The sequence below is a fragment of the Rattus norvegicus genome, chromosome Y, assembly GCF_021556685.1.
Source record: "Rattus norvegicus strain SHRSP/BbbUtx chromosome Y, alternate assembly SHRSP_T2T, whole genome shotgun sequence".
In the NCBI taxonomy this organism is placed as follows: Eukaryota; Metazoa; Chordata; class Mammalia; order Rodentia; family Muridae; genus Rattus; species Rattus norvegicus.
In genome coordinates this window covers 21,249,920-21,274,241 of record NC_141555.1, presented here as the reverse complement: position 1 = coordinate 21,274,241, position 24,322 = coordinate 21,249,920, and positions in this window count along the sequence as shown.

Sequence of the window (24,322 nt, the reverse complement as noted above, 5' to 3'; positions counted from 1 at the left end):
TCATTAGTGCTTTCAAGCTCTTTATAGAGAATGTTAGTCAGTCACTTGGCATGGGTATAAAAGATCTAGGAACATGGGGTGGAGGAGTTTATTATGGATAATAATTCTATTCCCAGGTCCATTCCTGTGACATACACTTCAATTTCCTAGTTTTTTCTGTTTCCCAAAGGCCAGTATTTTCCCTACAGACCTTAAATTGATTGAATATTGTATTTCATTTTCGTATTGTACTTTCCTTTATAGGACACTTTATATATGTAATATATATACATATATATATGTATATATATATGTATATATATATATATATATATATATATATATATATATATATATATTCCTGAATGTGTACTCAAAAATTCTGTTTTGCAATTCCACTTTTTGCAATGAATTAGCAACAAAGCATGCCAAGCTGTAGAGTGAATATAGCAGTGTCAATATTGTGTACATAATTCACATGATAAACTCCTAAATTCTAACTTTACCCAAAATTTATGAGACATCAGTAAAGCAAAGGACATCATGGACTATAGAATGGAGATCTCTAGTCCCATTAGATATCAAATCTTTAATATCTACTTTCCCCAGTTCCTGGGGACACAAGCGTTTTGGAGGTTTTACCATGATTGTTTCTTCAGGCCAAACACAAGACTCATGAGGATGGGCAGGAAGAGAAATGGCTTGATGTCCAGAGATACCTCAACTTCAAGAGATTCATAACAACAGGAGGGAGTCTGATTGGCATTGGCCTTTGCTGATTCTACATTTTTGACCTAGTTGCACGAATCTGTAAACTTGCATAGAAACTAACCATTTAAGCAAACAAAGAGAAACACACACACACACACACACACACACACACACACGAACACTACAAACTAACCATTTAAGCAAACAAAGAGAAACACACACACACACACACACAAACACACACACACACATACACAAAGATACTCACACATACGGTGTAGGGATAATAGAGAAGAGCTTATGGAAGAAAAGTTAGATCATTTGTCTAAAATATAAAATGTTAAGGTTTTCACTAAAATCTATTACCCTAGAATGGAGGTTGGGAAAATGGGAAACAATTGTGAGTCATGCTTTCCCTAAAACTTGATCACATGAATAATGAAGAATGAGATAATAGGTCTGCATGATCAAAGCCAAAGACCAGGAACATACACAATCAAATGAATGTGAATACAGTTCATCTCTCTTATTCCGAATGGAAGAGTTCAAGTGTATCCCACACCTCTCCTGCATAGTATTTCATTGCACTCCAAAGGTAGCACACTGAAGAATATTCAAGAACATACCTGACAGGTGAAGTTTTGACCTAGCTTCATAGAGAGATGAAGCAAGAGTGTCAGCATTCCCAGAGCTCTGTTGAGCAGGAGGTGCTGATTTCCTCTGGATCCCTTAGCAATGCTTTAGAAATCCAAGGAGTCAGTCTTCTCAGGCCTATTCATAGCTGCACATGGTTTATCTTGGCTTCATAATACCATAGCCTGTAGTTAAACAAGACAGGATAAAAACTGCAAACTCCCCCAGCCTACATATCTTTGACAGATGCCCAGAATCACTGATAGGTCTCTCTAGACCCACGACTAAAGATAGGCATTACTCGTAAGGATATAATATGGTTGTTTCATTTCCCCAATTACTGTTCAGAACACGTAGGTATGTCAGGGAGGAAACAGTCCATGTTCTAGTTTACTAACAGACAGTTCTTCACTGTAGTAGAAAACTGCCTGCCAAACTGTTAGGGCAAAACAGCAAGGAACAGATTTGTAAAATGTCTATACCAATCCTCCATTTGATAGAGGGCTATAACCAATACATACAAAAAAAAAATACCCAAGAAGTTAGACTTCAGAGAGACAAATAGCCCTATTAAAATTATGTTCCAGAACTAAACAAAGATTTCTCAACTAAGGAAAATCAAATATCTGAGAAGCGTATGAAGAATTGTTCAGCATACTTAGTCATCAAGGAAACGTAAATGAAAACAATCCGGAGATTCCATGTCACACATGTAAGAATGGCTGAAATATAAAACTCAGTAGACAGCAGATGTTGATAAAGATGTCAAGGAAGAGGAATGATACTTCTTTCTTGGTGGGATTACAAACTGGTTCAACCATTCTTGAAATGAGTCTGGAGATTCCTCAGAAAATTGGAAATTGCAATACCTGAGGACCCAGATATACCTATCCTGGGCATATAAACCAAACATGCTCCAACATGCAAAAAAGACACATGCTCAACTATGTTCATAGCAGCCTTATTCATGATACGAGGAGCTAGAAGGAACCCTAATGGCAAACATCAGAGGAATGGATACAGAAAATGTAGTACATCTACACAATGGTGTACTATTTGGCTATCAAAGCAATGATTTCAAGAAATTCATAGACAAATGGATTGAACTAGAAAATATAATACTAACTGAGGTAACACAACCACAGAAAAACACACATGGTATGAAATCACCGAAAATAGATATTGCCACAAAAGCTCTAATTACTGAAGATGCCGATTACAGACCACTGGAAGCCCAAGAAGGACACCCAAAATGTGCATGCTTCACTCTTTTTTAAAAGGGGGAACAAAAATATCTAGAATTTAGAGCAGAAACTGAAGGAATCCCGTTCTGAGCATTACATCCACATGGAAAATATACATATTATATATACATATGTCACGAAAACCAGAGAAGATTGAAGAAACTAAGAAGTGCATGCTGCCAGGACCAGATATAGATCTTTCCTGAGAGACACAGCTAGAATCCATTGAAATACAGAAGTGAATGTTTGTGGCAGAGCAGTGAACTGAAAACGGACCTCTTGTTCATAGATTTGAGAAAGGAGTGCAAGAGCTGAAGGGGCTTTCAAACCTATAAGAACAACAATGCCAATGAACCAGAGCTTTCTGGTACTAGACCAATATTCAAAGACTTTACATGGACAGACCTATGGCTCCAACTGCATATGTAGCAGAAGATGGCCTTGTTGGGAACCAATGGAAGGAGAAGTTCCTGGTCCAACCTAGGTTTAACATCTCAATTCAAGGGAATATCAATGTGCACTAAGGGAGGTTATAGAAGAAGGGCAGGAGGACCAGTTAGGGATCTTATTGAGAGGGAACTGGGAAAGAAAATAAAATTTGAAATGCAAATATAGGAATATCCAATTAAAAAACAATACAATTTTCTATTTTTAAAAAAAATGAAAGAAATTTAAGAAAATAAATTTGTCAGCTAATTACACATTTTGACTCAGAAACCTAAAGGGTCACTGTCAGGGAATGGTAATCAGAGTGATACTAGTGGAAAGACTGAGAGGGTGAAGTCTCAACTAGAAACACTTCTCTCTCCCAGATGTCAGTGTAAGACACAAACTGCACTATAGGAATCAAAAGCATGGAGGAGTTTACACTGAGCTGCGGACACAATACATGTCTTTGCTTTCTTCCTTAGCACCTATTTCTTCACGGCAAAAATAATATAGCCATGAGCTCTCAGGAAAACAACTGTGCCCATCCCAACCCCTGGTTTTTGGAATAAAGAAATTTATGATTTAACTCTCTGACTTTCAGCGACCATTACAACGAGGGATGTCCAGATGCTTCTAATAGTATGACAGCTCACAATTCCCGTATGTGGAAGGCTCAGATCAAGGCTATCTCTTCAGTGGAAGCACTCAACCCCTACCCAGGAATAACTGAGCTTTCCCAACAACCACATATTTCTTCCTTTTTTATACAAAGACAGAAGGCCAGCTTCCTTCTCCCCTTCTCTGATATCTTCATTCTCTTTGTACTCCCTCCCAAATGCCTGTTTTTTTGAATAGAAGGCTAACTGGTAAAACCGTAGAGGTAGTGAAGGAATATCCATATCCGAAGTGCAAACCAACTGATCCCACCTCCCAATGGGATTCTACAGTGTCCTCTAGATTCCTTTCTCCTCCTAGAGCATCCGCTAGGGCCTATGGCCTGTGACAACTAGCACGTCGACCTGTCACAGCCATAAGCCTCTTACAGGACGAATAGCAACCACTGAGTGGACTCTAAAGCCTCTCAGGACTCAATCACTTCAGACATCAGAGGCAGACAACACAAGTCAATAAGAAACAAAGATGAGACATGACACAGAGACAAAACAGAATGTAACACAGAACACAAAACACAGATTTGCTCGAGCTTACCTCCGACCTCTTCAACAATTGTGGTCTGAAGGGATCACAGTTCCCTGTGATGCACCAAAATATTGTAAGACCCCATAGTGGACCACTTCTGGAGTGCAACCACGGAGCACAGATTGACAAAGTGACCACTGCAGTAGCAAATGTGTATAAGATTTTTAATCCACGAACATGGGGTTGCTCATCCACAAAAGGAGAGGCAAACTTGTACCCAAAAAGCACACAACTTTTATTCACTACAGAGGGTAGACATCAGTAAAACCAATAGCCCATCCATTAAACAATCACTAACTCTGTACTATGTTTTGATTCAATTGTTCCCTCCTGGGGGAACTATGGACAATTATTTTTACAAAATCTATAATTTTTTTTAAATTTTCAACCCTATTCTTTGTGTCCTGAGTGACTCCCTGAGTCATGTCACAAAAGATGACTGTAGTATGCTTGTCCCATCGTTCTGCAAAAGCTCTGGGAGGTGGTGGTGGGTGGGAGCAAAAACTCCAAGGGAAAACAAAGGCTTTCACAAACAAAGAAGACAGACCAGCCTATTCACAGGGAATGACTATCTCCTCCAGGACATCTTCAAAGAGCCACTCCTTGGGTGCCATTTGTATGTGAGAGGTCTGAGGGTGCCTGGGATAGAATTGGGGACAGGGTTCCTAAAGAAGGACATTAAGATAAGAGTCTGATCAAGGTGACACTTTTATTTTCCTCCAAGGCAGAATTAATACCATAACAAGGGTAACAGAGGGAGGTCAGAAGGAAGAAACATTTACTCAGGCCAAAGATACAATATTGGTGTGGTCAGGGAATCAGCTGATGTTGACATATATGAGAAATGTCACAGGTTTTTCATATTAATCAGCAGGACAACTTTAAAATATTATTATTTTTCTTGACCACAAGATGTGTATTAGTACTTTACAGCTGGCTGTGTATTATCCATGAAAATAGTCATACTTAATTCTAACCATAATAATAACATCAACAATGAAGGGCATCAAGGGCGTCACTCCAAACAGAACTGAAGGGGCATTAACTCCATAAGAAAAACAAGGACAAAGAACCAGAGATTTCTGGTACTAACCCAATATTCTGTGCATGGACAGAACTATGGATCCAACTGCATATGTAACAGAGGATGACCCTATTGGGCACCAATGGAAGGAGAAGCCCTCGGTCCTTCCCAGGTAAGACTCCAAGTTCAAGGGAATGTCAAGGTGCAGTAAGGGAGGTTATAGAAGAAGGCGTGGGATTAGTTAAGGCTCTTATTGACAGGAAACTGGGAAAAAATAACATTTGAAATGTAAATATAGAAATATCATTTAAATAAGCAATAAAATTTGCTATAAAATGAAAAAATGGAAGAAATAAAAGAAAAGAAACTGCAAGCTAATCTCACATATTGACTCAGAAATCTAAAGAATCACTGTCAGGGAATGGTTCTTAGATTAATACTAGTGAAAGACTGAGATGATGAAAATTAAAGTAGAAGCACTTCTCTCTCCCAGATATCAATGTCAAACTCAAACTGCACTATAGGGATCATAATCCTGGAGGAGCTTACTCTGAGCTGAGGACAAAATAGCTATCCATCCCTTCTTCCTTAGGAGGTTTTTCTACTTGACAAAAAGAATAAAGGCCATGGGCTCTCAGGCAACAACAGTGCCCTTCCCAACACTTGGCTTTTGGAATAAAGAAATGAATGATATAAACTCTCCGACTTCCAGGAACCATAAGAACAGGGAAGTCCAGATGCTCATGAGAGACTCCCATCTCCTGATGCCCATATGTGGAAGGCTCAGATCATGGGTATCTCTTCAGGGAACCCACTAAACACCTACCCAGGACTAACTTAGCTCTCCAATGGACCACGCATTTCTTCCTTTTTTTATACCAAGACAGAAGGTCACCTTCCTTCTCTCCATCTCTGATCTCTTCATCCTCTTTTTTCTCCCTCAAAAATGGCTGTTCACTCTGAATTAGAGGCCAATTAGTAAGCCCTAGAGGTACATAAGGAATATCTGAGAGGCAGATTCAGTCACAACAACACTTGTGACCTCCAGAAGGAGCTAGGGCTCTCCAGGATACAAGAGATTTTTCAGGCAGATTTTTCAGGCCTAATGATGATGACTGAGAACTGCAATGGCCTACCTGCTGAATAGCTTTCCTTACATTGACCAGTTTAGAGAGTGCCCTTTCCAGGAGAGTCTCTTGTGACACATTGGAAACAATTACATACTCCATCTCTCTAAATCTAGAGACTTCTCTTTTCTTCATTAGTTGTTACATGCTCTGAATGGACAAAGTTGGTCAGGAGCTCGGCATGGGTAGAAAAGATTTAGGAACATAGAGTATATGAGATACTTCTCGATAATATTTTTATTCCCAGGTTCATTGCTGTGAGATTCAGTTCAATTTTCTAGGTTTTCTCTGTTTCCCAATGGGCAGTATTTTCCTTATAGACCATTAATGTATTGAATATTATATTACACAAATGTGATCATGTTCTTGTTTTTTTCTCTTGCTTAGTGCTGAAAAAAGGTGATGCCCAATACTGTATTAGAACAAATATTACACAGTACACCTAAAGAAAACAAATTACTCTCAAGGCAAACGTAACTTCATAAGTAAGCAATTTGAATTTACAGAGAAATGGTTAAGTATTGTATTATATATCTTTAAAAGTACTCTTATAAGAATCTTTAAAAATACAGAAATCTAAACATCTGTATAAAAATGTTATATCTGCTTTAAATGATCAGAATGCACATCTGTGATTGGCAATCCTTATTAAAACCTATCAGGAAGGTGAGTGTAAATCTGGATCAGAAATGTGTCATCAAAGGTCCAGCCTCTGTGACAGTCACACCATTAGCCTGTGGCACCATTTTTCTTGATCCGTGATCTTAAAAGGTCCCAGCTTTTTTGAACTTTAAACTATTCCATAAATTGTTTTTTTACATCAGAGTCAGTAGTGAAAATATCTTAGCCAGCTTCACGAACAATTTTATTTTTCCAAATGCTTTTTAAGGATTGTGGTCGTCACTGACCATTCTACATTTCCTTGGGCAATGATGGAAGCACTGATCTGCCCCAGAGGCAATCCCTAAAAGACCTCAACCACTGTTATTGCAAATGCCAATGGTGCTGCCCTCTGAGTGGTGGGAAGCTCCATGAGGATTTTCATGCACTTCTTAGAGTAAGAGAGATATGAGTGCAATAACCGACACTCTGCATGAAGTTCTCACTGGGTTCAGGACTCACCAAGGTCCAATGAGGCTCTGCTGAAGAGTGGCCCATACCCCAGGAGTTCAAAAGCTCTGTGCCATTCCTCCTTCACAGGCCTTGGCAATGCTCCATGTCAGAACCAAATTTGAACCATGCTTTTACCCTGGATAGAATTTCAAATACTATACTGAGTACGGAGAGTGGGCAGCCTTACATTGCCCTTAATTTTAATGGAATTGCTTACGTTTCTTTCCGTTTAGGTTGATGTTGGGTACTTACCTCCAAGTGGACACAAGAAACAAGATGGTGTAGCCATTCTATCCTCCAGTAAATCAGACTTTCTTCCAAAAGTATCAAAAGAGATGGGGAAGGACACTTCATATCCATCAGAGGAAAAATCCACCAAAATGTCATCTCGATTCTGGATGTCTATATGCCAAAGACAGAAGCAGCAACATTGGTGAAAGAAATATTGCTGAAGCTTAAATATCAAATCGAAACTCACACAATAATAGTAGGAGACATCAATGTCCCCCTCTCTACAAGGGCAGGCCATTGATACAGAAACCTAAAAAAAAAAATGAAGTAACTAACACGGGTTCAATTAAATTGTCCTCACTGATATCTACAGTATAGTTCACAAGAACACAAAAAGTACAAGCTCTCTTTTTGGTACCTCATGGAAACTTACCTAAACTGACCATGTTCTCCCACTCTAAACAAGCCACAACAGATACAGAAAGACTGTGCTAACCATTGGATTTTCTCAGATCACCATGCATTAAAACTGGACTTCAACAATAAGAAAAAGTGTATAAATTCATTGAAATTCAATAGCTCCCAAGTGAAGAACCACCAGTTCAGAGAAGACCTGAAAAACAAAAAGGGTTCCTAGAATTTAATGGAAATGAAGGCGCAGCTTCTCCAAACTTAAGGAACGTAAGGAAAGCAGTGCTAAGAGGAACATGCATATGCAACACGTGGCACTTTCATACAGAAACCAGAGAGACTCCACACTAACAACTTCCCAGCACACCCTAAATCTCTAAAATAAAAAAAGCAAATACATATTAAAGGAGGAGACAGCAAGAGATGATCAGACTTGGGGTGAAAGTGATCCATCAGAAACAAAGAGAATACAACGATACAAAAAAAAAAAAAAAAAAAAAAAGAGCTGGTCCTTTGGGAACTTCAACCCGAGAGACAAACCCTCAGACAGATAATGTAATAGGTGGAGAGATAGCATCCAAATAACAAATAACAGGGAGCCATACCAATGGACAATGATGAAAGTCACAGAATCATTGTCTCACTTCAAATACCTGCTGTCTCCAAAATTAGAAGCTCTGCAAGAAGTGGATGATTGTGTAGACTGATTACACTGATCACAGGTAAACTCAGGTAAGATAAACTATGTAAATAGCTCTACAACAGCTAAAGAGACACAAACAGTAATTAAGTTTCCCCACTTAAAGAGCCCCAGGGCCAGATTGTTTGAATGCATTCTCCTACCAGATTTTCAAAGAATTCTCAACATACTCCAAAAAACAGAAACAGGAGGAAAACGCCAACCTGATTCCATGACACCACTGTTGCCCTGACACCTAAATGACAAACAACTCAACAAAGAAAGAATTTCCCTTATGAACATTGGTGGAAAAAATACTAGGTAAAATGCTCGAAAATAATATCCAAGGGCATATCAAAACCGCCATTCAGTCCCATCACATAGGCTTCCTCCTGAGGCTGCAGGAGTGGATCAATCTAACAAAACCAATCAAAGTGATCCACCATATAAGCAAACAGAACTGAAAAAAAAAATTCCGCCCTCAGCATTTCCCATTAACGTGCGAGCTCCACTTGGAGTTAACTTTGTGGAAGTTGCATACCATGGAATATATATATATGTGTGTGTGTGTGTGTGTGTGTGTGTGTGTGTGTGTGTGTGTGTGTATACATATATAAAATATTATTATAATAAATTTATATATTAAATTGATATATACTAATATTATAATACTATAATTAATAATATATCAGATTAACATATTAACTTGTTATATATCAACATTATAATAATATAAAATAAATATTAATAAACTATATTAATATATTAATTAATAGTATTATTATAAGTAATAAATGTAGATATATTACAATAATACATTAAATTATTCTATGTTAATATCATCATAAAATATAATTAGTATTAATATATTATGTTTGTATATTAAATTATTATATAGTGATAATACCATACCTCTCTTACCCTCATCTGCCTCTCTATGTAACCCCACCATCAACCCTCCAGTATCAACTTTCTCCTCTGGCTACCTGTCATAGATTCTAGCATTTACTGAACAGTTAAAATGGACAGAAGGTTCATATGCGATCTTCTTAATCCATGATAGAGATCTAGTCAGGGGCAACATCCTTTGAGGAAGCAGACAAATATCAGGTTACAAATACCAATTGCTGTGGGAAGATCAAATCCGAATAATTCCTTTGCATATCTCTCCAGTAGATTCTAAGAAAAAGGGGAATATTCTTCCTAAAGACCAAGCTATACTACCCCTGGCCTTATATCTGAAAAGACCTCTGCCATACGGCAAGGACATGTGCTCCTTCAGGTTCCTAACAGCTTTTTCATAATGAGCAGAAAATAGAAATAACCCAGAAGCCCCTCAAACAAAGAATGGCTACAGAAAATTTGGTTCATTTACACTATGGAATACTACGCAGCTATGAAAAATAAGGGCATTTTGAAGATGCGGTGAAGTAGATGGAATGAGAAAGTATTGTTCTGAATGAGGTAAGTTAGACCCAAAATAACATGTACACACTCACTTAAAAGACGGTATTAGCCATAAAGTACAGAATTCACACACTATGATCTACGGAACCAAAGAGGCTAAACATGAAGAAAGACCCAAGAAAAATTCTTGAATTTGACTCAGAAGGAGTAATAAAATAATGAGAGGAGGCAAATGGAAGGAAAGGATGGGAAGGAAAATGGGGTTTGAGAATCATTTCTTGGGTAAGACGTGCAAGAGGGATAGAGGGCCAAGAGAATGAAATGAATCAGTGACTGTCCAGGGTGGGTGCTATCTGTACGATTTGCCTGCAATCTGGGATGGGTGAGGCTACCCTGGCGTCCATGATGGTGACTTTAGCTGAGACTCGTAGCAGTGGGGATACAGATACTGAAATGGCCACATTCTGAAGACACAGGAGACCCAAGGTGGAAGGATAACGACACAAACCCACCCCCAAAATTTTGACCCAGAAATTCACCCTTCTATAAGAAAGACAGGTACAGAGATGGAAGAGGAAATGAGGGAATGGTCAAAGGAAAAGTGGCCGGATGTGAGTCTTATCCTATGGGCAAATGCAAAACACTGACATTATTAATGGTCCTTTCTTGTCTTTGCTTTATTGTCCTCTGCAAGGCTCTACCGAGCAGCCGAATGATGCAGATTCACAGACACACGGCCAAATATCGGATGGAGCTCAGTGAGTCTCAGTGAAGAGCTGAGGGAAGGACTGAGAGAGGCAGAGGAGCACAATAGTCTTCACGTGGGTTCACTAAACCTGTCGCCTGTCTGTGGATCCTCTTCTCCTATCCGGGATGCATTGTCAGGACCTGGTGGTAGATGATGAATCTAGTCCTGCAGAGACTTGATGTGCAAGGGGAGAGGGTGCACCCAGAGGGGTCCTCCACTGTCTCAGAGATGAAGGGGGAGGATAGGAGTAGGTACTGTAAATGGGGGGACCCTGGAGGAGTGTGGTGACAGGGGAACATTCAGAAGGTTATCTGGTGAATATATACAACCATTCTAGCAAGGGGTGAAGGTATGACATCAAGGGGAATGGCATAATGGGGGTGGGGAATGACATCATAGGTGTGGGGCATGACATCATAGGGGTGGGTGAATGACATCATAGTGGTCGAGGCATGATATCATGAATCTTAAGAGAAAAGAGATGAAACTAGAAAAAAAATCAGCCCGAGATGGAACTAAGACCTAGGGACACATACTTGGCAGGCGTTTACCTATGCATGGTATCCGCTGTGAGACAAATCATATTCTATCTACAATCCACAAATGCAGAATGGACACAGAAAAGGAGAAGGGTGGTGAGGGGAAAAGCATCGACCTCTCTGAAAAGAAAACTGGAACAGATTCTGTGGGTGAGTGAGGGCGTCTGAGGACAGAATCAGAGGGTTCTGTGCGGAAGATAGAGGGATAGCGCGGTTCAGAGAGAACCGGCCAGAATTAGGGGACATACAGGTTAGTGCAGAACTTCAATGGATGCACTGGTTAACTCATGGCATCTAGAGGACAACCTTCTGAGGATTTAATCTGATAGAGAAAGCAGAGTCCGAACTTTCAATCCTTGGAAATCAAGCAAGTGGAACCTCAGGGTTGAGGATGGGGCACATTCAGTGGAGTCGCTTTCTGACGAGGTCAAATGGAGATCCCTGAACAACAGAGAGATGCAGGGACAGAGATTATAAAAGTCAAGCAAATAAGGCCTTCCTGGTACCTTAAGCCTCCATCGATGTAAATGCACCCGAAATCCCCTTCCTGCTCTCCAAGGTTTGTTTAGCCCTTGTTCAACCTGAGTAATATATATGCACACAGCGCGTCCCTGAATACCTTCGAACAGAGTTGTGACACTGAACACCTTGGAGCAACACCCAACTCTCTTGCAGGCAGACCAAGATTCTGTTGACTGACTGGTTCCTGGGGATACTTCATCCATTTGCACCTAGACACTTTAGGAAGCATACATCAGAGATGTGTGTGTGTGTGTGTGTGTGTGTGTGTGTGTGTGTGTGTGTGTGTGTGTGTTTGAGTGTTTCTGTCTGTCTGTGTGACTGTGTCTGTGTGTCTGTATTTTTATGTGTGTAAATGTTTGTATGTGTGTGTGTCTGTGTGTGCTCTCTGTGTGTATGTGTGTGTATGTGTGTATATGTGTGTGTCTCTATGTGTGTGTGTGCATGTGGGTATGTTTCTTATATGGTACTTATGAACATAGGTCAAGAGGAGGTACAACAGTCCCCAGCATACAAATAGAGCTGCAAATCTTATTCTCTCAAAGGTAATCTCTGTGATTTCTCATATTCCACAAATGGATTAAGTCCTGTCCCTTCTCCACAAGAGGCTTTAATAACTTCACCAGCTGCCAAAGCAGGGCAGAGAGCTATGTCCACTAACAAAGACACTCAAAGATATCCCCCTTCTCCACCACAGTGCCTTATGGAATCTGCTTCGGGTAAAATGAGTTTGAAACCTGATTTTCCTGACAAAGGAGATTTCAGAACTTCCCTATAAAACCAAGAGGACATTCAAAGTCCTCCACTATTAAAAATGGGCTTACATAATCAGTTGTGGTCCAAGGGGGAAAAATGCAGTCACAATTCCCCAAGTGAACCTCATAACACACATAAAAGCCCAAGTGGAGACAAAAGTTTCGGCATGTACACCATTAGATCAAGGAACATTGCCACTTTCCGAGGGGCTCTTGGGAGTTCCACACCCACACAAGATGTGGTAGAAAATACTGAGTCCACCCAAGTAACTCTTGTGCCTTCTGCACATAAAAAATATGATCTATCACCCTCACCATCTTCCCTAGTACTTCCAATGTCACTATACAACAGAGAATTATTCAAATATCCTCTACTAACCAAAAGGACACTCCTGACATTTCATCAGTCCCAAAAGAGCCAAATTTATCACAGCACACAGTCAATGAGCCATGCAGACTCCATATTTATACAATGTGCAGAGAAGATAAAACATCCCCTACCCCCTCAGGGGACTCTAGGTGATTATGTCCTGAAAGGAGAGGCTCCAAAATTTTCCACATATACATCAGAGATGCTAGAATTTCCCAAAACTGAGCAGGATTCTCTGAGTAGTACTCTATCTCATAAAGAGACTATGTGACAAGAAACATTAAAAAAAGGAGTTGTAACCACAGCCACATCTTTAGAAATGGCTTGTGGATGTGACACATGTACAAAAGATGTTTTGGGACATATTCCATCCGTAGAGAAGGTTATGGATCCAAATATATGTGAACCGGGAATGGGGGAACATGTTATGCAAACACCAGTGTCTGTAGCATCCTCGACATCTGAGGAAACAGATTCCTTGGATTCCATTTGTGCAAAAGAATGCATACAACCTCGGCAAATTTCACAGGAGGCTATAGGAACTTCGTTATCTCCTCAAGATCTGCCATCTTCCCCAAATACAGAAGATGCTACATACTCTTCCAAATATGTACAAACGGTTGTCAGTCCTTGTTTATACCCACAAGCGGAGCCAGAACATCTGTCAAATACCTCAAAGGCTCTGGATTACACCTTACTTCTTAAAGGGCCTTGGAAACTCTTTTGCCTATCAATCAGGCTAGGGAACCTGACACTTCTATTCGAAAGTCTGTTTTTACTTCTACATCAGAAGAAATTTTTCTTGGAACTTCCACAATTACACAACAATATCTAGAAACATCCTTATCTGCTCATGAATCTCTCAGACCTCTCACATATGTCCATGATGCTCTAGGAGAGGTCACATCTTCATAGGTAGCTCTATTACCTTCCTCCCATTCTGACGTCATAGTCAGGATTTGTACACATATACACAGTGTATGAAGACCTTCCTCACCTGAGAAGGATATCTTAAGATCTACTGCATCTGAACAGCATGCTTTACATCTATCCCCATCTACCCAAGTAGATTCATTTCACATGTCCACTCTGGGGAGAAATAGTCGACATTCTCCCCGTACCAAAATGGACCACAGGCATCCAGTTTCTAGAAACAAAGTGTTAAGATTTGATACTTCTGATTGAGTATTGAGAAATTTCTCGTCTAAGGAAGACAGTTTCAACCTTCCCCCTTCTGCCAAAAAGGATCTTTTTCCATCTTCAGCTGCCAAAGAGACACCAAAACCTACAACTACTCCTCAGGTGAGTCCCACTCCTCCATCTGTCCAAAGGGACTTGGCTTTTCCAAAAATGTCCAAGGAAATGTGGAAAGTTGCCAATCATTACAAGGGCATGCTGGATATTCCATATCATCCAAAGATGGTCGAGTAACTCCTCCTTCTACCAAAAAGGCATGCCCAGGTTTTCAGGGAATTTCTTCACCCCTCTCTAGGGCTCCAGAAAGTTTTTCCATGCTCAAAGTGATTTGTCATTGTGCAAATTAGACTTCAAATTAGAAAAAAAACCTTTTTTATATTTCCAAAGATTTGAAGGAAGATCCACATCAAAAAAATCATTTAGTCCTTATGCCATTATTCCAAGTATATCACAAAAATTCAATGTCTTCAAAGACGTCTAAAAATCAATCTGGGTCTAGCACTCTTCCTGGGAAACATTTACCATCAGTCATAAAATCCCCAGGATGATCAAAATCTAAAAAGGGGTAACTAGAAACTTAACCATCTGTCAAAGGTCTTTAGGATGTTCAGCAAGTTCTCCAAGAGCTAGGTACACCTAGAGAACAAAAGAACTAAAGCCATCTTCCCAGGGTATTTTCCCAAGAACCATATATTTCTTCTTTAATTTTATACCAAGAAAGAAGGCCAGGATCCTTCTCCATATGTCTGATCTCTTCATCCTATTTGTTCTCCCTCCCAAATGGCTCTTTACTCTGAAATAGAGGCCAATTAGTAAACCATAGATATAAGGAAAGAATATCTGAGAGGCAGGTGCTGTCAAGACGACACTTGTGACATCACAGAAGAAGTTAGGCTCTCCAGGATACAAAGGTTTTCAGGCATGGCCTACTGTTGATGTCACTGAGAACTGCCATGGCCTACCTGCTGAATAGATTTACTTACATTGACCAGATTCAAGGGTGCCCTTTCCAGGATGTCTTCTGTGACACAGTAGAAACCTTTATATGCTACATCTCTCTAAAGCTACAGACTTTTCTCTGCTTCATTAGTGGTTACATGCTCTGAATGGAGAAAGTTAGTCAGGGGCTTGACATGGGTAGAAAAGTTCTAGGAACTCAGAAAGAAGGAGATTCTTCTGGAGAATAATTTTATTCCCAGGACCAATCCTGTGACAAAAAGTTCAATTTCCTAGGTGTTCTGTTTCCCAGGTGCCAGTATTTTCCCTACAGACCTTTAATTTAGTGAATATTGTGCTACATTTTTTGATTGTACATTCATTTATAAGGGATGTTATATATGTTCCTGCATGTGTACTCAAAAATTTAATTTTTCCAATTGCATTTTTTGCAATGAATTTGGGTACAAATGGGGCCCAGCTGTAGAGTGAATATAACAGTGTAAATATTGTGTACCTCCTTCAAATGATGAACTCCCAAATCCTTATTTTATCCTTAAATTACCAGACATGATGAGGTTTTGTTGTCCTATTAGATCAGTTCTCTAATATCGACCTTCCTGTGTTTCCAGGGCAAGACTTGAGGGTTTTGGATGTTTTACCATGATTCTTTCTTCAAGTCCCACATCAGTTTCTGGGTGATGGTCAGCAAGAAAAATGGCTTAAGGTCAAGTGAAACCTCATTTTCCGTAGGTTATAAGAACAGGAGGGAATCTATATGGCATTGTCATTTGTTGATCCTATATTCTGGACCTAGTTACACAGAATCCAAGTAAATATTCCATCAATTAGTAGGGGATATATATATATATATATATATATATATATATATATATATATATATATGGCACCAAAACTAGATATGATTGTTGAAGCTAAGAAGAGCATGCTGCCAGGAACTAGATATAGGACTTTCTTGAGAGACACAGCTAGAGCATGACAAATACAGAAGTGAATGCTAGTGGCAAACCAGAGAACTGAAAATTGATCCCTTGTTTGTATATGTTGAGAAATGATTACAAGAGCTGAATGGAATTTTAACCCATAAGAACGGCAATTTCAACTACCCAGAGCTTCTGGTACTAAAGCAATATTCAAGGACTGTGTATGGACAGACCTATGGCTCCTACTGCATAGGTAGCAGAGGATGGCCTAGTTGGGCACCAATGGAAGGAGAAGCCCTTTCTCCTCCCTAGGATTGCCTCCAAGTTCCAGGGAATGTCAAGGTGCAGGAAGGGGGTTATAGAAGAAGGTTAGTGGGACTGTTTAGGGATCTCATGGACAGGAAACTGGGATAGGAAATAATATTTAAAATGTAAATATAAAATTATCCAATTAGAAAAAGCAAGAAAAATTGCTAAATAATAAAAAAATGAGAAAAAAAAAGAAAAGGTAAAAGCCAGCTAATCACACTTATTGACTCAGAAATCTAAAGGGTCACTGTCTGGGAATGGTAGTCTGAGTAACACTAGTGGAAAGACTGAGATGATGAAGTCTCAAATAGAAGCACTTCTCTCTCCCAGATATAAGTGTCTGACCCAAACTGCACTATAGGAATCCTAAGCAAGGAGGCATTTACTCTGAGCTGAGAACACTATACTTGTTTTTCCCTTCATCCTTAGGACCTTTCTCTTCTGGGAAAAATTATAAAAGTCATGAGCTCTCAGGAAACAACTTTTTGATATCAGTAGTACAGTATCAGCCATCCAGTGTCCCAGGGACAAATTTGAGGATGTTGGATGCTTTTCCATGATTCTTTCTTCAGGCCAAACAAAAGATTCAGGAGGATGGGCAGGGAGAAGAATGACTGAAGTCCAGGGAACCCTGAACTTCAGTAGGTTCATAAGAACAGGAGGGAGTCTATTTGGCATTTTCATTTGTGAATTCTACATTCTTATTTTTTTTCGGAGCTGGGAACCAAACCCAGGCCCTTGTGCTTACTAGGCAAGTGCTCTTCCACTGAGCCAAATCCCCAACCCAGATTCTACATTCTTGACCTAGTTGAGCAGAATCCATGTTAAAATTCCACCTTACTTCATCACTGCAGGAGCCATCAAAATGTAAATATATATATATATATATATATATATATATATATATATATATATATATATATATATATAATTCACCCACCAAAACTAAGCTTCTTGATGAAGCTAAGAAGTGCATTCTGCCAGGAACCAGTTATAGATCTTTCCTTAGAAAAAATAAAGAAGTGAGTGCTAGTGGCAAACCAGTGAACTTTAAATGGAAATCTTGTTGGTAGATCTTGAGAAAGTATTACAAGAGGTGAAGGGGCTTTTACCACATATGAACAACAATCCAAATGAATCAGTGCTTTCTGGTACTAAACCAATATTCAAAGTAGGTACATGGACAGAACTATGGTTGGAACTGCACATGTGGGAGAGTATGTCCTTCTTAAGCATCAATGGAAGGACAACCCATTTGTTCTCCCTGGGTTAGACTCTCAGTTCAATGAAACAAAGGGGCAGTAAGGGGCATAACAGAGCAAGAACAGGAGCCTGGTTAGGGATCTTATGGGCAGGAAATTGGGAAAGGAAATAACATTTGAATATAAATATAGAAATATTCAATTAATAATAAGGAATAAAATATAGTAAAAAATAAAAAAATGAAAGAAATTAAAGAAAAGATCACAAACAAATAATAACACCTATGGACTCAGAAATTAAAAAGTCACTGACAGGGAATGGTAGTCAGTGTAATGCTACTGAAAAGACGGGGACAATGAAGTGTCTGCTAGGATCACATCTCTATCCCAGATAACAGGGTCAGCCACAAACTGCACTAAATGAATCCATCATGGAGGAGTTTACTCTGAGCTGAGGACACAATACCTGTCTTTCCCTTCTTCCTTAGAAACTTTTTCTTCTGTGACAAAAAGAATAAGACTCATGAGCGCTCAGGTGAAGAGATATGCCATTCCTAACTCTTGGCTTTTGTAAAAATTAATGCTATAAGCTCTCTGACATCCACGGAACATAACAAGCAGGGAAGTCCAGATGCTTCTGAGAGGCTCCCAACTCATGATACCAATATGTGGAAGGCTCAGATCAAAGCTATCTCTTCAGCGAATCCACTCAACACCTACGCAGGACTCACCGACCTTTCCCATAGACCACGTATTTCTTCCTTTTTTTATACAAAGAATGAAGGGCAGCTTCCTTCTCCCCATCTTTGATATGTTCTTCCTCTTTGTTCTCTCTCCCAAATGGCTCTTACTCTGAATTAGAGGCCAATTAGTAAGCTCTAGAGGTACTGTAGGAATATCTGTGATTCAATTGCAATCAGGACAACACTCGTGACATCACAAAAGAAGCTAGGTCTCTGCTTTTTTTTTTTTCTTAGCCATTCTGATTTTTGTAAGGTGGAACCTCAAGACCATTTTGATATTAATTTCCCTGATGACCTTCGATGTTTAACACTTATTTAGGTGTTTCTAGGCCATTCAACATTCCTCAATGGAGAATTCATTGTTAAGCTCTGTAACCAATGTTTTCTACTTTTGAGGTTTTTTTTTTTATTTTTATTAAAAAAGCAAACATCATGTTCAATTTGTATTTCTCAACAACTGTTTATAATTGGATTTGGCCTAGATTGCGATTAGCTTAAGAGATAGTCACACCGATGAAAACAACTAATAATCTTTGTGTGTTGGAAATACTTGGTGATTAAGAGCACACTTGCTTCTATAAGGGTGATGCCTGTATCATCCACCCACACTTCCTGCTACATGCCCTGACATTTCCCTACCATAGTGGGTTAAGCCTTGGCAGGACTAAGGGCTTCTCCTCCCATTGATGCCCAACAATGCCTTACTCTGCTTCCTATGAAGATGGAGCCATTGGTGTGTCCATGTGTACCCTTTGGATGGTGGTTTAGACTCTGGGAGCTCTAGTTGGTTGCTATTGTTGTTCTTATAGCTAAATGGATGGAAGTACAAAATATCATCCTGACTGAGGTAACCCAATCACAGAAAAAATACACATGGTATGCACTCACTCATAAGTGGATATTAGCCCAAAACCTCAAATTATCCAAGATACCATTCACAGACCATTTGAAGCTAAATAAGAAGAACAATTCAATATGCATATGATTCAATCCTTATTAAAAGGGGGAAATATTCATAAGAGGGTATTACTGTCTTCTGAGAGGCAAAGCCAGAGCCTGTCAAATAGAGAGGTGAATGCTGGCTTCCAACCATTGACCTGAGAACAGGGTCCCAGTTGGAGGAATAAGAGAAAGGATTGAAGGAGATGAGGGAGCTTGAAACCTCATAAGAACAACAATACGAACAAACGAGAGCTCCCAGGGAGTAAACTACCATTCAAAGTGTACACATGGACAGACACATGGCTCCAACTGCATATGTAGCAGAGGTAGGCCTTGTTGGTCATCAATGGGAGAAGAATGTCATGGGCCTACAAAAGCTAGAACCCCAATGTAGGGGAATGATGGTGTTGACAGAAATGGGGGTGGTTGACGAGGGGAAACATCATTTAGAACTGCAGGGGAAGGTATAAGAGTCTTATGACTGGAAAACTGGGAAAGTGAATGATATTGGAAATGTAAGAAAAATATCCAATTTTAAAGAAAGGAAAAATCAAAACTTAACAAGCTGAACAGCCAAAGTGAGGATGCCTCAATCCCATTCTTAAGGGAGAAAAAAGGAAGCACATGAGAGGAGAGTGAGGAACCTGAATGAGAAAGGAGATAGTGAGGGGAAGAGGGAAAAATCGTCAGGTATTGATGGATAATGGGACTGAAGCCCTGATTGCCAGCAGAATAAATGGAAACAGGCAACCTCAGGAGCTAACATGTTGGAAGTTGGGGGGGGTGGCTCTAGAATATTCCAGAGACCTGACAGGTAAGAGACTATCAGGACTCAGTGAAATGTCCAGAAGAGGGGAGAGGGTACTTGTAGAGACTACCTCCACTAGGAAGAGAGAGTGAGGGATAAGCTTGTAATCCACAAATCTAAACTCTGTCCCATATTTGTTCCTGTCTGAAAGACCTTCAGGGACAAAACCAGAGAAGAGCTTGAGGAAAAGGAGTTTCGGTGACATGACATATCTAGGAACCAGATTAAGTAGAGGCCCCCAAAGCCTGAAAATATTACTCATGCCTTTGTCATGTTCACAAAACAGACCTGTCATGACTGCCTTCAAAAAGACCCAACAAACAGCTGAGCAAGTCAGATGCAGACATTTACACTCAGCCAATGAACAGAAGCTGCTAACACTTGTGGTTGAACTAGGGTAAAACTGAAGGAAGCTGAGGAGTGGAGCAACCCTTTAGGAGGAGCAGCAGTGCTAACTAATCTGTACCTCAGTGATTTTTCAGACACTGAGACCCCAATGCGGCAGCATGCACCAGCTAATATGGAGCCCCTAAAACTGGAGTGCAGAGTCTGGACACAACCAGAGAAGATGCCATTAACCCTCAAGAGATTGAGTCCCCAGGGACTGGAGAGGTACGGTAGACTGGGGGTGGATTGGGAGACAGCTTCACTCAGATGGGCATGTGGAGAGTGGCTATGGGATGTAGGACAGTCAGAGTATGGGCTGGGAGAGGGATAATATCTGGATTGTAAAATTATATTAAATAAAGTTTAAAAAAAGAAAATTTAAACTTAAATAAATACTTTCTTCCCCAAATTTTTTCCCCCCTTGGTCATGGTGGTTCATAACAGCAATAGAAATTCTGTCTAAGACAGCATATTATGGACAAGAGTGTGCAAATCCTAATTAGAGAAGGATGACCTCTCTGTGGAGACAAGTTCCATAATCTGATTCAAACTTCCTTATTCAGTGGTAGCAACCAACAGGGAATTTCTAAGACTAAGTTTATTATCATGACATAGTGAACACTTTTTAATCCAACCATTACAGGATCTGTGATATCCAGAAAGCAATCAAGATACTGGGAATACTAAAATGAGAGAATCTTGTTTAAACATTATTGGAAGAATTTAAAGTAATATCTATTAGATTACCACAAAGTGAGTGATGCTTCTGATTGCGGCCTGCTACCCATCACAATCTGTATTCTTTTTTTCCTTACAAATTAAGGATAGATTAATTAAAAAGACTCTATATCTAGTGAAAAAGTTTGAATTTAATGTGAACTTAACTCCAAAGATATTACAGTTAGTATGGGAGTATTTTAATTACTGCGGTTAATCTAAAAATATATTGTGAAAGAATGTCAATTGGAATTGCTTGGAAAAGTTCCTGTAACTGGCAGATATTGTTTTACTTTAAAGGATTTTACCATAGCAGTGAATATCATTTGTTTATATCATGGTTTCGTCCACATATACTGATGGAAATGAAATATTTAGATTAATTCTGAAACACCTGGCTAAAATTACACTTTCCACAGGAAATGATTTTTGAAGAACTGCAGCAATTATCTTTCTCACTACTGATGGACTTTCTTCATGTACATTGGTATTAGCTTTTGGAAAAAGAAAGCAAAATTCATTTTTTAATTCCTCATATTAGCAAAAGCACTTTATAAAAATGTCCTTCTACTTTTATTTAAGGAGTTTTTATCTAATGTAAAACAAGTTTTAATAGATTTAGAGGTTAGCTTTTGGGTTCTTTTTCAGCTGTCTTACAAGAAATAAAATACAGTTAGATCAATTTGCTTTTTAAAGTACCAAAGAGGACTAATATATGGGTATAATTCTGTTACATAGAAATATTGCACATACCATAGCCATTCAATTACATTCCATTACTCTTGTTAATTTTGATTTTGCTTTCCCTTGACGTTCTGAATAAGTATCCTATACTTTCTGGCATTTTAGCAATCAAAAATTCTCAGCCATTTTCCAAATTTAAAAAAAAAAATTACTAAGACAAGAATTGACGGAATGCTTTCATCGATGTAGAACATTAATTTCAGCCTCACATACAAATGTGTGATGTGAAGTAGTTGCAACACTGTGTGATGTCAATACAGTCTTCTGTGACAGATTTTCAAGCACATATGAACATCTGAGAATTCCAGCAGAGTAAATCTTGCTCAAGATAATACCCTTCATGTTATTTGTGATCCTCATCAGGACCAATTACTGCTAGGTATCAGAGTTATGACTAATTTTTAAGATTTTTTTAACCTCATGCTAATTTTTGACGCTTTCTTTCCCCCATGGAAGTGTTAGTCAACAGGCCTGTGTACCAGATATCAGCTGCATGACCAGATGTTGGTAGAAATTTACTTCACTGCTGAATTCATAGACACAATATAATCCACTATATAATGAGAAGGCCTTGATCTTCCAGAATGTAGAATACTGTTTTCTGTGGCTTTCCTTGTCTCCCTCCATTCTCACAAGGTTCATAACAGTGAAGAAACTGCATAAAGAATGTGAAAAACACTCGCTGGGCCACAGGACAGACAAAATCAACAAAACTTTCCTTACATGGGATTAGACCATAATGGAGAGGAGTTACATTCAGCTTAGTCAATGAAATGCTCCCACTGTATACCTAATGGACAAATGTTTACCCACCTGGTTTGATTTGTTAGCCATGCCTGCTGACCCTGCTTACCCAGTTCCCAGGAGACTTTATCCTCAGCAAGGGATAAGGTGTTGGACCAACATCTTATGCTTCCTCAGTATTTCCCAATTACTCCAAGATAAGCAGAATCCTCCAAAATGAGCTCCCATTTCCATAGTCTACCTGGCTTCAGGTCTGAAGCAATGAGCCCAGTCAACAAGAAAATCTCCATAACCAAGACAAAGTTAATCTTTTCTTTCTTTAGTGCTGAGGAGGATGGGCAGCTCTGATGATGTCTTCCTTATAGTACGTTCTTCATGAGACAGGAGAGGGGAAGAGCATTGGACGAGGGTAAGTCTTGATCCATTTAGAGTTGCAGTATAATAATAATAACAATAATAATAATAATAATAATAATAATAATAATAACAATAATCATTATCACCATCATCATCATCAATACAATCACCATCACCATCAAAAGTAATCTAGGCTGGTAAGATGATTCAGCATTTAAGTGCACTGACTGCTTTTCCAAAGGTCATGAGTTTAATTACCAGCAAAAACATCGTGGCATACAACCATGTTTAATGACATTTGATGCCCACTTCTGCCTTGTCTGACAGTTACAGAATAATGATACAAATCAAATAAAATAAATCTTTAAAAAAATAAAAGTTTATTCATCAATGTTTAAGTAACTGTGCTTCTGTAGCAGATCAGCTTTTTGTATTCCTCTGAAGGCGGAAAATACATTCTCTGTCTATTAAAATCCATGATGAGAGATAATACATTACTTGCTGTATCCCAAGACTTTTATTCAAAACACAGCTTCTGGTTTTCTGAGAAATTAAATAGTTTCTTATCAAACTCCTATCCTTTCTTCATGCCCTGCCTATGTGAGTCACACAAGAAAATTAGTTTGTACATGAGGACATTACAGTTGCATTTTCTTGTGGTTTGAGAAATCTGAGGTTAACACAGTGGTGTCAGGACAGTCAACAATTAAGTGGGCATAATGGCTATCTTTTGTCCAAATGCTTTTGGTGCAATGGGACAGCATTCCTGGGAGTTTACCCAACTCTCAGGTCATCTGCAGCTCATTAGTCAATATCTCCAAATTCTTAATCTGTTTTACTAGATCACTGATGGGGGAATGTTGGGATGACAACTTCCCAGCAGACCCTGTAGAGAAACACAAGGGCACATGCATAATAATGGCCCAGACACAGGACAGAAAATGATAGTCCCCTAATGAAGCATGGCAAAAGAGGAAACCTACAGACACTTGGAAGCCCTGAAAGTGGAGGAAAGCTCTCTTCAAGCTGGACCTAATAGCTATTTTCTTTCTCCCAACCATGATCGCTAAACATATGCCTCACTCCCTTCTGCAGTCCCCTTGGCCCTTCAGAACAAAATCTGGCCAAGACATGAAGAAATGGAGGATATTTTCAGTTCGTATTTGATGGGAT